The 13,757-nt window shown below is 31.7% G+C and overlaps 1 protein-coding gene across 3 annotated transcripts in view; it reads left to right on the plus strand.

Moving 5' to 3' along the window:
- The first annotated feature begins 258 nt into the window (after nucleotides 1–258).
- Nucleotides 259–13,757, plus strand: part of LOC129220246 (phosphatidylinositol 3-kinase regulatory subunit gamma-like) — a 77,728-nt gene continuing 64,229 nt past the window's right edge. For 2 of the 3 annotated variants that reach the window (XM_054854614.1, XM_054854615.1), the window contains exon 1: nucleotides 259–565. The gene's annotated coding sequence lies outside the window, so the exon portion shown is untranslated. The remainder of the gene's footprint in view (nucleotides 566–13,757) is intronic. The other variant, XM_054854618.1, reaches the window with a different exon arrangement.

Consider the following 13,757-nt stretch of genomic DNA (forward strand, 5'->3'; position numbering starts at 1 on the left):
GTACAAGCCAATTGGCGAGAAAATTCACCATGCATTATTTGTAAATATACAGGCGAACCAAAAGACCTTTTAATTTTTTCTATTACGGGCAAAGCCGTGCGGGTACCACTAGTCCACAATAAAGCATCTTCAACTTCAGAACTTCTGTCAACCAACCCCTTGATAGAGATTGCTTTTTACGCCAATCCCTTCGTTTGGCGACGAAAATGACGTCCTCTCTCGAGTAGAAAACGTCCTTCCCGTACAGCAACCCTACTCACTGGTGAAATTGTGCTCCGGCGAGAAGAGATGTTCCATCCATAACTCTTTCAGCGCAGTGGCCAGTCGTCGTTTGCTAGAGCAACTTTTAGTTCAATAGTAGAGCACTTCCCATCAACATTGTCAGTGGTTTATATGTATACCTCCGTAAGAAAGTGGAATATACTAAGTGCAGAAAAAAATCTAGGATCCTAAGTGCTGTTTTGTTTTGTGCTACGTAATTTTGCATCTTGAAAGAGCTTCGAAACCGGTCTTGATCGGATTTCAATTTGTGTGATTTTTAATTGGGAATTAGTTACCCACTGCAGTAAGTACTATTTTATTATTTTTCATACATGATTATGCATGTTTGTCAATTATTGCTATTGCAAGTCGATACAAAACTTCGCATAAGATTGGAGGTATTAATCCCTGTGTACTACGAATCTAAATTTGACTGGACTTAATGTATTGATTATTTTGACATGTTCTTGAGGCAAAATTAACTTTCAAAAATCGGTTGCAGGTAGTTTATTATTTTTATTGTGAGCTGAAAATATGACGATCGTTTGTAAAATTTATTTTAAAGCTTTAGTTTAAGCTCGAAGCCAGCTATAAAGAGTCCCATCAGATGTTTGAGTTCGTAATCCGATAAGTAATGTCCTTTTACTTTTGAAATATGAAACTTAATAGATTGTGTCCGGCACATTTACTTCACAGTAATAAATTGATATTCAATTATTTGCTTGCTAAACCAAGCAATAAAGATGAGTGATATTCTATAGTTGCCTTTTAAAGCCTATTTGGTGCTTTAAAAATATTTTAGTTGAATGCGTGCAATTATTTTTTCGCTGATTAGAAAATTTTGTACAATAATCTTTTCTTCTCCTAATAATAGTGCAGAAAATCTTTTTTTTTTAATGCACATTAAGAAAAATGACTGAATGACAATAAACCCTAACAAAGCAAAGATTTTTCAAAAAACACCATGACTCAAGAAAAATCACTCATCGTTTGTAACTTGTTAATGTTTTGAGTTAGACTCTGGCATAATATGGACTGTAAATTTTGGTTTAGTACTAAGATGATTTATTACACAACTTATCTAATGCTTAATGCATTTAAATGATCTCATCCAAAATTTATCTAAAACGCATTCAGTCATTTTTGAACTACCACAACTATTAATCAAATAGAAGCATTTTTATAATTATATTGAAAAATTAAGTCTGATGATAAAATATATATCTCTACACTACAGACAAGCCATTTAATAACTACTATACGTTGTTGACTGTGTTGCTCTGAAAATATTTTAGGCTTGTACTGTTCAAAATTTACTATATACCTGCTAAACATGTTCCAAATTCGTAGATCTTGGTTATAATTATTTATGGGTAAAATGTTTTATTTTTACTCTTTAAAAAAATGCAGTGCTGCATTTTTGCAGTCTGCTATCTTTACCCAAGTTCTAAACATTTCGAAAAATCTCATTTAAAATTTCTGTTTAGTACCTACATTCTCCTTGAAAATATTAATTTCGATCATAGTAATTTTAGTAATTTGTTCAAATCGTTTAATAAAAAGACAATGTTTAAACATAGCTTACATAGTCTTCTTGATGCTATTAGTCTGTTTTTATTTGTTTCATAATTAAGATTTATATAACACCATTTTAGAATTGTACCAAGTAGAAGTTTAATGAACTGATGTTGAGTTGCTAATTCTTGATTATATTGACTTGCAATACTTAGTTTATCAATTTTCTTTGGTTCCTGAGATTTAAATTCCAAACTAAATTAAGCGTTGACTTGCCATTTAAACATTTATAATTAATTATCAGGGGTGGAATTTGTTCAGACAGTGCTAACTAATTTGGGGCAAGATAATTTTCAAGGATCTGTAGTTCCACCAAACTATTTACTTCAAGTCTTATATCAATGCAAGATTTTCCTTAGCCTTGTTCACCAGTAAAAAGATTTCGAAGAATAAATGGATTTACAAATATTATAAGCTGAATTAGAATTGTTACAAAAATAATAATAAACTCGTGGGAAATACTTTTGAATCTTATATAAACCATTTAATCAAAGTTTCTATTTGTATTTTTACATCTTTTTACCACCAAATGAATCTTTAAAATGCTTTATTCTGAGATTTAAATTCTGCTAAGGGTGACAAACCAAGGTCGCTAAAAATCCGTTTTTTTTTTTAAAATTTAAACCGGGTTTATTTGGTTTTTATTACTTTTTGTAAGAAAAACAATTTTATTTTAGGAAGATAATAAAGATTTTATCAATTAATTGTTAAAGAATGTTTAATGTTCATAGTTCTGCCTAATTTCTTCGTAATTAATTCATTAAGAGTAAAATCTTGTAATTTCATTTCCTCATACGTAAAGATTTCTAGGAGAATATTGTTTGAAAGTCTTTAGCTGCTATTATAAAAAATACAGTACTAAAGTGGGCCTTGGTATAGATAATCAAAGAAAGATTACAAATAACTAAGAATAAATTCTTGTAAATTTTTAACTTTCTCATCTACGATAAATAAAAAAGTAAAATTAAAATCACACATTCTTAAACATGGAAAGTATTTTGTAGTATCTACAAATTAATCACAAGTTTGATGTACATTACAAAATCAAAAGATCAACACATATTTTGTTAAAAGATTTTAAAAAAAAAGTTACAAATCATGTAATTTATTTACATAATGTATTATTGACAACAATTATAGAAACAGGACAAGTAGGTTTTAAAAAATCATTATGTTTTCGATTTTAGACATTTCTCCTGGTTTAATGCATTTAGGAATTCAGTTTTTTTTATCCAAGAAAAAAAAAAGTAATTAAAAATAGTTCAAAAAGCATATTTCAACTAAAATTTCATTTACTACGTAATTTGTTTGATTACTTAAGATTTATTGAGATAGATTATGTATATCATTGAAGCGATGCATAGTGTAAAAATAACTTAAAACTAGAATATTTAAATGACAAGGGAAAAAAAGTCCAAGAACACTTAGCGTAGGCATAAAATTGCGCTTATACCTGCAGACTTCTTGCATCCTCGATAGACGATGGAGTACGAGCAATAAAAGAAAATATATAAAATTATGAGAACAGAAAATATATATGTAACTCATTGCTCTTATAAAAAAAATTGATGCTAATTTTTTCCTTTTCAAAGAATGTTTTTTTTATCCTAATAATAAAAGAAGTCTCATGTATGAATGGTGAGAGAATCAATAAACATTAATTTTTGTCAGTCTTCATTAGTAAAATATCTCAAAAGAGTATTTTCAAAGTACGGCTTTTTGAAAAGCAAAAGACTGAAAAAAATAATGAAATTGAATTAATAAAAAGAGAACTACTTGGAATTTTTCTCCCTGTAGTTTTAGAAAAACTTAGTTGGTCTGCCTTGTGTAAAGATCTACCTAATAGTAAAGCTGCATTTATTAAAAAAAAAAAAAAAAAAAAAAAAAAAAACGAAAAACTATTTAGTAGAGACGTACCGAGTACTCGGTAACTACTCGGTACTCGGCCTACTCGGCCAATTTGCCGAGTACTCGGTACTCGGCCAAATTTTGATCCGATACTCGGCCAATACCGAGTAGTTGCAAAAAATTGAATATTGTCCAAGACAGATATTAAAATTTATAAAAAAGTGCAAGCATATATAATATTCTGCAATCATTTATAGAAGTCAAATTTAAATTTTGAGAATAATGAAGTTTGTAATGCTTCAATGGAATAAATCTCTATTTTAATGTCCCCAAAGTAAATAAAACTTATTTCTTAAAAATTGGGCAAAAAAAGTAAGTATAGAAAATATGAAATTTTTATATTAAAAATGGATTTTTGCTACAAACAAAAATTAGTTATAAGAATTATAAAAATACCTTTGCTTAAAAAATAAAAGGAAATAAAACAACGTTAAAAGCACATTACAGACATGTGTTATAGCATTACAAGGAATTCCTTTTTCAATGCACAAAGTGTGAGCTCGTGGCTTTAAAGGCATCCGACAAAAGTCGGATTCTTTTGTCAAATGTCTTTACATTCTTTAGCTCACATTTTATGCACTGAAAAAGACGTTCCTTATATCGCAGAAACACGTGTCTGCAGTGTTCCAACACATTTGTTTTATTTGCTTTTAAAAATTATTTATGTTTGGCAGACTATAACTATAATTGGTATAATTTGTTTTAATTCCAACTTGATTCATACCTTTTATTTATGTATTTTTAATTTTAAATATAACTTTTTTGTAAAATTTTTGACATAAACAAATTTTTTTAAATAATGCGTAGTTAAATTTCAGCAGGAATTTAGTTTTAAAAACTATTATATATACAAGGAGGTCTATACAACTATTCCAATAAGTTCAAAATTCATCACGTGTGTCGGTGGTCCTTCTTAAAACGTGATTAGTACTTGGTAACTCAGCCGAGTAGTGAAAGGCCGAGTACTCGGTAACTCGGTACTCGGCCGAGTAATGAAAGGCCGAGTACTCGGTACTCGGCTACTCGGCCAAAGTGCTACTCGGTACGTCTCTACTATTTAGCAAGCTTGCATTACCTTAAAAAATATAAGTTTCTAAATTTATTAAATCTGTAATTTATCTATAAAGCTCTGCTAGTTACTTTGCATCAATTAGATTTTACTCATTGCAGTAATATGTAAAATTCTTGAAAACATTTGGGGCGAAATGATGAGGATTTAAAAAAAATTTTTTTTGAAGAAATTCACATGGTTTTAAAAGAAAAAAGTTTGGTTTAAACCAAACAACCCTGTGACAAACTCCGCTTGTAACTCTGGACTAGAGATTTTTGTTGTGATGAGTAGTTGTAAATAAAATATTAAATGAACATTTTCACTTGTAATATTTTTCAGTTAGCACTACTATCACCATTTTTACTAAAAATGATGAAGTAACTTAGATTTACTTTAAATGCATCCAATAAGCTCAGCACAAGTTAACAATGAAAATTTCATGTTGGTGTTTTGTACCGGGCTGTCTGGTGTTTCCACCCCAGAAAACATGGTCGCAAACAAAATATCATTTGTCCACTTTTTTTGGAAGTAGAAAATTCCAGGCTAAAAATGAACAACTTAGCAACAACAAAATAAATGAAATGATTCTCAGTGGCGTAGCTAGACCCGACTTTCGGGGGGGGGTTACTTCTTTTATATATATATATATATATATATATATATATATATATATACACACACATATATATATATATATATATATATATATATATATATATATATATATATATATATATATATATATATATATATATATATATATATATATATATATAATCGCTTGGAATTTTTTCCTTTTCTTTTTTTTTCTTTCTCTTCTCTCTTCTTTTTCTCTTTTTTTTTTTTGGAGACTAACGTTTCGGGGGGGGTTTTGTCCCCAAAACCCCCCCCTTAGCTACGCCCCTGATGATTCTTCTCATTGAAGGAACATAGTTATATCAAATTTTCATGAAGTTGTATTGTACACAGTATTATGTGACATATTGATTAGTTTATAGAGAAGCTTATAGTAGGTGGTAATGTTTACATGTACAATGTACATATACATTTATTTAAATATATAAAATGTCCTAAAATGTATTGTGTATATGTGGACTTTTTATGAAAAAGCCGGACAAAATTGCAACCCTGTTTATGGCTTTATACAGTACAAGAGCTCTAATTTCTTATTTTGAAAAAAAAAAAAACATACTATTTTTGTTGCTAAGTTGTGCATTTTACTTATTATGGCAAAGTGACCCATCCCCCTTCCTTCGAGCAATGGTACACCCCGCACCCAAATAAAGGGTGTCCCAAAATTAACGCAAGATTTGAATTTTCCGCCTTTTTTGCAGTAAATTGTTGGCTACCCTGAAAAAAGAACAACTTGACAACTGAGAGTTTAGGGTTATTAAAAATGGAATGTTATATGATACACACACACACAATAACGCATTTTCATTATTGAACAATTATTTCAATGAAAGTTGAGGCTGGTGAAGCAGAACTGTTATTGTCGCTCGGTATCGCAACACATGTGGTTGTGGGCTTGTTGACATAGACCTTTGACTACAAATAACCCCATAAGAGGAAATCAAATGACGTTAAATCACAGGATCTAGTGTACTAATTCTGATCACCGAAAGGAGAGAATACACGATCAGGAAATGCCTCATGCAGTAATTGAATTGTTTCACTGGCTGTATGGTAGCATAACACACCATTTTTACTAACCCTTAACTCTCAGCTGTCAAATTGCTCTTTTTTCATGGCTGCCAACAATTAACGGCAAAAATGGTGGCAAATTCAAATCTTGCGTTAATTTTGGGACACCCTTTATTATGAAGACCTAAAAATCAGAGCCCCCCCCCCCACACACACATAAAATGCCCCTCAAAGCAACCATTTTAAAAGTTTCTAAGGTTCAATCTGCCATGCAAGGGTGCCAATTGGAGGACACTCCTGCATAATACGTAATCTGAACCGACCTTTCTTAACCCTCACCTCCCCCCCCCCCCAAAAAAAAAGAATCGAAACATGACATCTACCCTTTAAATAGGTTCACTTCCCCCCATTTTTTCCAAACTACAGCACTGCATTGTAATTGATTGCATTTAATACAGAAATTGAAATAATGATTTTAAAAATTTGAAGCTTAAATTTTGTTTTCCAAACTTGGTAATAATTGTTTAAATTTAAAAAAAAAAATACCCATCCATCATGATTTTTTATACAATTAAACAACGTCAGCTTTTACATTACAGCATTTTAACATTAGTTATGTGTGCAAACATTGTTAAGGTGAAAAACTAATATTATTACTAAATGTTTGAATACAGTCAGACCTTGATATAAGGTCACCCTGCATATAAGGTCAATTTTCTAAAGTCCCAGCTCACTGAATAAGAATTCTATGTCATGTATTATTGGATATATGGTCAGGTCATCTTTACTAATAATAAAGCAGAAAGTCTCTCTGTCCGGAGGATGTCTGTAGGATGTCTGTGACGCGCATAGCGGCTAAACCGTTCGGCCGATTTTCATGAAATTTGGCACAAAATTAGTATGTAGCATGGGGATGTGCACCTCGAAGCGATTTTTCGAAAATTCGATGTGGTTTTTTTTATTCAAATTTTAAGAAAAAAAAAACTATCATAAATTACGAAATTATCATAACGTGGAATCGTACCATGGGCGCAAGCCAATGGGTGAGATACGAAATTATCATAACGTGGAACTGTAACGTCGGTACAAGCCAATTGTCGAGAAAATTCACCATACATCATTTGTAAATATATACAAGCGAACCAAAAGACCTTTAATTTTTCTATTACGGGTGAAGCCGTGCGGGTGCCACTAATAATACATAAATCGCTTATAAGGTCACTTTTGTCAGATTTCTTACAATGTTTTCCATGCCAAACAGATTCACTTCCAAGAATTTACCATGATATACGATCCTTAAAAAGTGATTAAGTCGTTTTTCCTATTATTAACGTAGCATGTAGTGCACAGAATGCAGTGTAGCAAGTGGTTATTACGACAGTGATATGAAGCAGTAACGCAGGCACTCAGCATGTACATATCGCATTTTTTTACCAGTCATGAGAAGTCGAAGAAAATTTTCAAAAAATGCTTAGAAACCATTTTGTTTAAATTAAAGAAAAATCGCATCAGTCCTGTATTAATAATAATTTTAATGTTCTTGGGCATATTTGTATGCAGCTTTACTCTAAATGAAAGTTTTAAAAAATCATTTCAGAATTTCTTATTGATTCAAAAAATTTTAATTGGTTCAAATCGATTAAACTATAATAACCTAATGAACGGATATGTTTCAACGTATTAAATTTTGAAAAGAATTAATGTATATACTTGTTTATTTATCAATAAATATATATGAATCGGTTTTAAGGTCACCCCGCTTATAAGGTCAGTTTCGTGAAGTCCCGAGGTGTGACCTTATATCGAGGTCTGACTATATGTGTAAATAGTAAAAAGGTGCTTTTAATACTTTTCTACACTGAAAGTATATCTTAAGGAAAATTTCTACCTTAGAGCAGTGTTTTGTCCCTTACCAACTATATTACTCATACAGATAGATGCCTTTGAGCATGTTCAAGTTCCAAAGAGCCCCCAATTCTGAGTTCTAATATATTTTCAAAATATATTTTTCAGTCAAAAGTGATAATAATGTAAATTAAAAGTACAGTGTTATGTGGGAAAAACTTGCTCTTTTTTGCAAGATTGTAAGTAACACTAAGAAAAAATTGCTTCCAAGTTCATGCTGGCTGAAATGTATAAAATGCATTTGATATTAAAAATTAAAGATATCCTATTGTTAGTCATAATTAGGTTAATAGCTTCTATTGCATTCATCTACTAATGTTAGTATTTTATTTTATTTTTATTTTTGAAATAATTTTTTTAAAAAATCTCTTAATTTAAATAAATTGAATTGAATGTCGAACTAGCACAATCACGATCCCATGATTCCTTGCAGCTCTGCACAATGTTCCCACTAACAAACCCATCATTTTGGGGGGTCAGTTGGAGAAATTCCCCCCCCCCCCCCCGCCTTCTACTTTAAGCATGTATTTATGCAGGTGCAAGTGCATATGTATTATTTTTTCAGGTAGTATGTCTCCTTGCTCCTCCTCCCCTCCTCAAATTTTGAACTGACAAAGGCATGAAACCCTAGTTTTCTGGACAGTTAAGAAATTTGGAATCAACAGGATTGCAGCGAGGGGGGGGGGTGCAGGTCCTCCCCCCTGCGTTGCTAATATTTTTTTCATATGGCCGTAGGCGTCCATATGGGGGGGGGGGCACGTGAGAGCTCAAACCCCCCCCCCCTTTCCGTTAGAAATTAGAACTTCCTTGCTTTAGTACTTTTTCCTTTTTCAAAATGTAAAAGCATTTCTTCTCCAACCATTAATGAATAAGTTATTAAAAATGTCAAATTTTAATAATTCTAATCTGTACTAAAATTGGTTTCCATGGGGAAAATATCTGAGCCCCCCCCCTTTTGCATATAGGCGCCCATGCATGTGGCCACTGTTATTTCTTTCCCCTTCCTATTAGGTAAATTCTGGCTGCACTATTAGAATACAGCAGTGTAAGATTCATACCCCCCCCCCCCCCCGAACCTTTGATTTTAAGTCATACTGCCGATCTAAATTTGATATTTTTTCATGTAATCACTGTTGTTACCTCCCTCTCCCCAGGAGGTAAATTCTGGCTGCACTGGTGGAATACAACAACACTTGAGAGCGAAAGAAATAGGAGAAAATGCATTTAGCTGAAAAATCTTCATGTGTCAGTGTAATTTTTTTTCTTAAAAGGATGTTTTTTAAAGTAAATGTCCTCTCGTCTGAACCCATTAATATTGTTGAAGAAAAAGAAATATTACTTTTTCCCCTATTTGTTAACAGAGACAAGAAGGGAAATTGTTGAATCAAACACAATTTGCTATAAAAATTGTATACTTGCGTTAGAAGTTATTGGAGGAGATCTTTTTCAGTGTGTATCAACAGACAAAATCAAACAGGTTTCACTTATGAAACCTGCTATTGGTTTATTACGTGTGCAGTAACCAATTATAAAACTTGGCTTTCAGCATTTTCTTTGGCTTTTTCATGAAAAAGAATTCAAACTGCTGAAAGCATCCACCCCTATTAAAGTGATAACCGATGTTAGTGATGACACCGGTGCTTTAAAGCCATTTCAGTTTTTTTCAGTTCGTTATACTTCGATGCTGCTACCATAAGGTTTTTTTGAAGTGTTAATTGTGAAATAATGACAATAAAAGAGATATATTAAAGAGAAAGTACTCTTGTTTGTTTTTTAATACATAGATTTTATTAATGTATCTTTTTTAATATATAATTGATTAATTAAAACAACACAAGGACATATTTTAATAGAAAAGTTATAAGCCCCCTCTCCCTTTTTTTTTGGAGGAGGTGTTCAATACAAAAAAAATCTGTGTACATGTGTATAAAGGTTAGTGGATAAATTTTAGACATTGATTTTTTATTTTTTACTGCACTGTTTCAAACATAGCCGTTTCAAAAAAAAAAGACGTCATATTTTTGCAAGCTGTCGAGTCTCACAGGGAAACTAACAATTGCAATTTTCATACTTGTTTGATCCCATGTACATTCATCAATCTCAGAAAGTCCCCTTAACAGTCTAGCTCATCGAAGCCGTCAATCGTTCTTAAGGTTTTTATTGTTAATCAATTAGAATCTGTACTTCGCTTGCGTAATGAATATCTCTTGTTAGGTTTCTAATCCCGTATTTACGTATTCATTATATTCTAAAGAAAAAAAAATTTGTGCATATCACATTTCGATTTTGTAAACACCTGTAAATAAAGATATCCTTTTCGCTGTTTCTGCTTGTAAAAAGTACCAGTTTTATTGAAATCGAGAATAATTGATTCATTGCAGTGTTTTCATCTAATCTGTGTTCATATTATTGAAAATAATTACTTATTGTCGAAATCCTATTTGATGATATTCCAATGGATACGAATTAAAACGGTCTTTTTGAATGCTTGAAAATTTTCTTTTAACAAATCAACTGTTAAAAATTTTCGACTGATTGCTTGAAATGTCTGTCCTGTTTTGAAAACTTGTGCTTAGAATGTGTACCTATTAAAAGAGTAGTGCCCAACCTTTTTTTACCCGAGTGCCGCACCTCCTATTAAAAAGATTCTCGCGGGCCAGGAGCACATGTAAATTTTAAAAATATTTTTTAAATTTAAAAATAATATGGGAAAACATGGAAAATGCATGATAATTTCTGATTATAAACTTGTTGTTATTGCTTGATGCCAATGGCTTACATAGCACCGCCGTGGCGCGGGGGAGCGCAAGAGATATGAAGTCGCATGCTCCGAAAAAATAATACTATGCTGAAATAATAATAAAATTAATTCTAATGGGGTTTGGTGCACTTTTCAATCTTGCAGTTGGGGGGAGGCGCACCGAAGTCTATGTACGCTACTGTTTTACTGCGTGATGTTTAGTTTACTGATATAAATTTTGCATCTGTTTTCCAGTAACCAATTTCTGAATATGTAGGTCTGAATTCGTGACATGACTAATCATGGGATTCGATTTATAAAATTCAACAAAATGGGCCGCATAGACAGTAGCGCATTCGGGGGGGGGGGGGGGGGGGGGGGGGGGGGGGGGGTGCCCCCCTCAAAAAAACGAAAAAATTATTTCAACTATTTTTAGTTATTTAAAATGAACACAAAAGACACAAATCTTATTTGAATTTCTGAGACCAGACCGGCAATTTAACTTATTGGTTTCGAACTCAAAGGAACGTAATGCCGCCATTCGTCTATTAATTCTTCTTTGATGGAATCAGTAATTGATATTTTTTTTAAAAATGTTTTAAGATGTATTTTCAGTAAGTTACCGCCCTATAGCATGGGCTGAGGCAGAAATACAATGAAATAACCGCTAGAGTCCTCTCTGGAATGACTGAGCTGGCGGTGTATTTCATTGTTTTGAGATGTGCCTAGAAAAGTCATTTCAATCCAAAGAGTTATTTGCAAAATAACGGATTTTTTTTTCAGCTTATAAAAAATGCAAAATGAAGTAAATCACATGATAGTTTCTTGGCAAAACCATAATGTTGATTGAAACGGCATAAAGTGTTTAAATTTTTAAGAACAAATCAGCAACTGCTTTGAAATAGCTTCACAAAGAAGTAGCTTCTGAATTCTTCAACAAAATCTATATATTATGAAGCTATAAATTTCTAATTTACATAATTTTTGTAGTTAAGCTATAAATTAATTTAGTAACTCAAATTAGGTATGGGTTTATTTAATAACCTTAATCATTATGAAAACCGCTCATTTTACAGCATCTTGGTGAAATTATTAAGCGTTTAGGGTTTGATTGGCTTGATATACTAAAGATATTTTACTTCCGCATTCAAAGTAGAGAAGTGCATAGCATTTATGTATTTAAAAGTATATTAAATGGCCTTAAGGGGAGTCAGTACCCTAAATACTTTCAAAAATTTGATTTTTTGATTTATATATTTTAAAATTCCATTTCAATACCTTTTTAATTATACAAACTTCTTGATCGTGCTCATATTAGAAGTAATTTAAAATAGACTTAAAAAAATGTAAACCTATTTTGATGAGGTATGATTTTCCCCTTTAAATTGCAATATCTTGAAATGATATTTTTGAAACTAAATGTTCCTTTTTCTCAGAAACTAAATCGTGTTAGGCTTTGAAATTTTTACCACCTATTCCATACATCTAATTGCACATACTGAAGTACATTTTTTTTCATACTCAAAAAAACATTTTTTTATAGAGCTGATTTCGTGTTGCAAAATAGCATTTTTTGAAAAAAAAATACACTGACTTACACATTAGAATTGTTTTTTAAACTAAGCTTTCTTTCTGTAAAATTTTGCTTCAGTATAGAGAAAATAATCTATTTAAGGTACAGAAAAAATTTCATAATTGTATCTTTCATAGATTTTCAAAAAAAGGTACATGAACCTTTGCAAATTAACATTGACTGTATAGGGGGTACTGACTCCCCTTAAGGGATCCTGGAAAACAAAAAAAAAAGGGGGGAAAAACACATTTGAAAAAGAAGTCATAGAAACTTCGCTATGAAAAATTGAAATTACGGGGGGGGAGGGGGGGGGGGTTAAGCTCTTCAATTTCTTGGGCCCCCTCCAAAAAAATTTTCTGCGTCCGCCCCTGCACATAGATCAGCTTCCATGTAGCCCTGAGTCGTAGGTTGGGCACTACTGCATTAAAACATGCATAGTTGTTTTTTTTTTCCCCTCTTTTTTGTTTTTTCTTTTGTAGAAGTAGAAGGGAGAAGATGTAATGGAAAAGTAGATGTTTTGGAAATATGACTTTTTTTATGGCTCAATCAAATAACAATTAACTTTATAATTTTGTTGTTTTTCATTTTTGTTGGCAATGTTGGAAAGCTTTTTCTCCAACCATTGCCGTCTCTTTGAACGGTAAGGCTCCAACTCTCCCAAACTGATAGGTCAGAGATCTGTAAAGCACTCATTTTTACGAACTAATTTTCGCGGAAAGGAAGATGACGGTGATGTTACGAGCTGAAAATTTCGCGAATTTTATATGAACAGATCGGAAAGTTGATAAATTTATCAAGTTGTAATATTTCGCGAAGCTTAAATTTTCACATTTATATATGGCTCACGAAAATGAGTGCTTTTACAGTGTAACAAAAAGCTAGAAAATAAAGGCCGTTTTTTGCTACACATTTTAAAATTCCAAATTTTTCATCATTATTATTATTTAACTTCTGAATTTAGTATCACTTGTTAGAATATATCCTTCTTCCAAAAAAAAAAAAAAAAAAAGATTTGTCTTATTTTTCATCTTTTTTTTTTTTTTTTTTTGAGGCCTCATAATGCCTAATTAAGTTTCATTATCCGATTCCGTTGAGCAAAA

Source organism: Uloborus diversus, chromosome 4 (genome assembly GCF_026930045.1).
Source record: "Uloborus diversus isolate 005 chromosome 4, Udiv.v.3.1, whole genome shotgun sequence".
Lineage (NCBI taxonomy): Eukaryota > Metazoa > Arthropoda > Arachnida > Araneae > Uloboridae > Uloborus > Uloborus diversus.